Source organism: Lactuca sativa, chromosome 7 (assembly GCF_002870075.4).
Source record: "Lactuca sativa cultivar Salinas chromosome 7, Lsat_Salinas_v11, whole genome shotgun sequence".
Lineage (NCBI taxonomy): Eukaryota > Viridiplantae > Streptophyta > Magnoliopsida > Asterales > Asteraceae > Lactuca > Lactuca sativa.
This window is the reverse complement of record NC_056629.2, coordinates 168,350,980-168,355,465: the sequence shown is the minus strand read 5'-3', so window position 1 is coordinate 168,355,465 and position 4,486 is coordinate 168,350,980.

Here is a 4,486-nt window from a genome sequence, read left to right as displayed (position 1 = left end):
TCTCTAGTTTTGAATAAAATATTTAAAATTTAAACTATGACTATAACATAAGATAAACTTGAAAAACCACTAGCCTCTAGATATCAAGGTATATATATATATATATATATATATATATATATATATATATATATATATATATATATATATATATATATATATAAGTTTTTAGATTGAGAATATGATTGTCAACATATACTTTTTGTGTATTAAACTATGAATCTATTGTATTAAATGTGAATCGACTACATTAAGATATGAATTGACTGTATTAACTTGTGAATTAACTTTATTAAACTATGAATTATGTGTTTTAAACTATTAAGTTATATTAAATGGTGAATTTTGTATATTCAATTATGAATTCACTGTATTAAGCTATGAATTGATTATATTAAGTTGTAATTTGACTATCCATATCTAAGGTTATAAATGAAAGTTTTGAGTTGAGAATATGACATTTCTTTAGATTAAGCTATGAATTTATTGTATTAAGCTGGTAATCATGTGTATTAAACTGTGAACTGACTGAATTAAATTGAGAATTGTATTAAGCTACAAATGTTATATAAATTTCGTTTTAAAATATGAATTATTCATGAATGAAGAATCAATTGACTAAAAATCTTATTTCACTTGACTAAAAATCTTATTTCACTTCAAATCCTTATTCTAATAAATGAGTTGTTTTACTCTCTTTTTGCCAAGTGTCACTCTAATACAAATCCTCATTAACATTATATCATGTGTCATGTAGATATATTAGATAACTCATTTCAAAATTCAAATTTATATTTTCAAATTAAATGTTAAATTTGAAGTTATAATAACTTTAAATTTTGATATCTCGTTTAATTAATAATTTATTTTAAAATGACTTATTTAAAATAACTGATTAATAATTATATATTTTTATTATAAAAGTTTAGTTAAATTTATAACCGTAGTTTGCATGGGTTATAAACTAGTAAACATAATAAAGGATCCTTAATAGGTCATGTCCTTCGACTAAATTTCAAACACCCAAAGTCTTATCAAGACTCATCATAAACACAATTGAACTCTTCAATTCCAAAGGAGAAAGAGTTGGTTCAAATTATTAACAAATTTGATTCCATACATACCAATACACATAAAAAAACAAGTTTCATTAGGAACAAGATGTTATGAGAATCTCATACTTGAATCATGACTTAACACTAAGCTCAAAGTCTCTTATGAAATCTACATGCCATTAAAACATCCATTTTGACACTAGAAGATTAATTTGTCACCTTGATCATCAAATGATGATGATCTATATTAATTAGATATGAAATTCATAAATAAAACACATAGAAGCTAGGCTTCGCACAAAAATCCATAAACCTCACCAAGAGATATGACGTACCAATTGGATCATGGATTTGAATTGAAATTCATGATCTAGACATAAATTCAAATTGGGAATATAATAATGACCATGGGTTTTAGGATTTGAACTCTAGGGTATGAAAACCCATCAACTAACCTCAATCTTCCAAATCCATCAACTATTTGCTAGTTTTAGATTAGATATTGATCAAGGAATGGAATAACAATATAAAGATCATGCAAATCTATAATTTGAAGTGGAATTAGAATTTACAAACCCATATGAATCCTAAAACAAATTTTAAAGAGAAAAGGATAAATAGACTACGTCTAGATGAAAGAACCTGAAAGGATTTCACTAAGGCTTCAACAAATGAACTAGTGATCATCAAACCACCATGGTAATGAGGAGAGATACCTCCCAAGGATTTCTAATGGCTGATTTTTCATGATTGAGAAGAAATGATGAATAAAGAGCTTCAAATAAACCATACTTTGGCCACTTATGAAATTATAGTCCCTCTTTGCTGCGACTCCTTCCCATAGTTCCCAAACTAGCTTAAAACTTAAAACAACTAATATAAGGTGCTTCCTTATATTACGATATACAAACTTGGTCTTGAACACTTATTTGGTCAATTGCTTAGTGAAACATTAGCTTCACCAACTTGCCACTTTTAACCCCTCATTACTAAAACTATTCTTTTGACACTAAGACTCTATCAAATTTTCAAATATTGACTAGTGACAGGATTTATTATCATTATGTTTTTTTATCTTTTTTTTTTTTATCATTTTAATAACTTTTTCTAAACATAAATTTCAAAATTTTATTAATGTTTTAAATAAGAGTTACATATTTACCAAGAAGCCCAAAACTTTTATGCCTAAACCCGGATCTTACACCAGTTTCAATTTATAGTTGAATTCGGTCAAATTTTAAAATCAGCCTAGTCGTTTTTAGGACTTGTAATGGGCATGACAAGGAAAAATTTAGTTTTGGAAAATTTTGTCCATTTTTATCTGAATGTACTAGTTGTATCCCTCTTTTGGCTAAATAAATTTTCTTTTAAATCGAGATGACATCCGATACTCAAATTTCATAGATTATCTTTTTCAATCTCCATATTCTATAGCTATTAACACTATCATAAAATGGTAGTGTCTATGCATAGGATTTCGTGTCATGTAGCAACATGGAAATAAATTTTCATAATCAAATCCAAAATAAATATTTTTAAGGAAATATATTTAATAATAAGATATGTACCGGTCAAGCTCCTACCAAACCGATCATCAAGTCACATCAAACCATGATGACCACCAAGTATTCTTTACCGCTGTACTTTTCTTGTATGGTGGGTAAGTCATTACATCATCACCATTAATAAAGTGGGTATTGTAGACCACTCTACTTTTCTTGTACGGTGGGGAAGTCATTACATCATCATCATTAATAAAGCGCATATTCTATATAAAAATTTAAACACATAATAGCCACACATAATTCAGTTATTTACAATACAAACACAAAAAAAATATTACAAATTAAAGATCAATTTCATTTGTATATGTGACATCCCCAAATTCATTGTCAGAAAAGACCGGTTTAATTTATGCTTTTAAAATAATTTCAGAGTAATCCTTTGATTAATAGAGTTGTGGAATATTTTCCCAAAATGAAATATGATAAAATAAGATTTACCAAAGCATTTATTAAAGAAATGTATTTTCATTATATAACAAAACTCGGGATGTCATATTCCGATACAAACCAAAAGCATAAACAGCACATTATAAGCCTTACAATAGTTATTTACAACTATTGGCCTATAATCCAAAATATATCTTGATAAGTCATCCAACTTACGCTCTGGTGCAACTACCTGTAATACAAAGAAAAATTGAGTGGGTCAGGCTTGTGAGCCTGGTGAGCATATAGGTATTTCAACTCACAATAAATAATTATATTAATTTCATCAACCAATAATAATCCAATTACCCATTCCCGTTATCTTCACTTTACGTCCCTAAAACAACTATCACAAGGGACCTAGCCTAAGGATTTTCATCAGGGCGACAACTCATGCTTCGGGGGTTCCTCAACAATATATGTCAAACAAGGCAACAATGTGGGGGATGGAGTACAACAATTGAACACCCAAGTTCAATAACACCTACAGGTGGCGAGCCTGCCAGCGTTCCACTAGAATGTCTAGAAAATTCTATGGTCGTCATTTAGACTCTGCTAGATGACTGAATCAGCAACAACATCGTGGCCTCTTATCATTTTATCAAAAATCAACTATCTACCCATGTTTTACCCAAAATTTTAGTAGATAAAAATATGCTTATACATTCGTATACAACTTAAAACCTGTATAAAATATTCATTCAATACTCACCACAGATAATACATATACACATAGCACATATTCTATAGAAGATACTTCATACCTATGTGTTAGAAGAAAGGGATTATACCTCTCTGAGAACCTATACTTAATACATTCAAACAATACTTGTATTAAAATTGTCTTTATGAAAGAGACTATGCACTCACTTGATAAGACGATTGTCGGACAGCACTACGACTCTTCAAGTAGTAATTCATTGATGAATCCAGGATATCTTCACACACCGGGATTCTCATGGACAGAGGGGTTTTCCGAGAGTCGAAATGTTGCTCAAATTACAATTGTATGTTATGTGTTATATATGCTATGTGCTTTTTAGTGTTATTATTCCGGGTTATTTTCCCGTGTTAATTTTTATTCGCTATTTTTAATAGCAAAGTAATACCTTTGACCATGTGATCAGTGAAAGGAATTAGATTCACATTGGTACTGGTATGTAGCCTCTGGCAGTGTAGAAAATGTCTCCGTAAGAGAATGATATCTATTCTATGATATTGGTAGAAGGTTAGACAGGGTTGAAAGCCTGAAATCTACCAAAATGTTTAATCAGAAAGTGTATGTCTTCTGTGCCATTTGGGCCGAATTTTTATTGATGTATATCAGGTATGGAAATCGTTATGTCTCATTGATTGTATATCTTTGAATCAAATCCTCGATTGCTATGAAAAGTTTGTCACATGATTTGAAAGGTCAAGCCTTGAAATATTATAATGTTT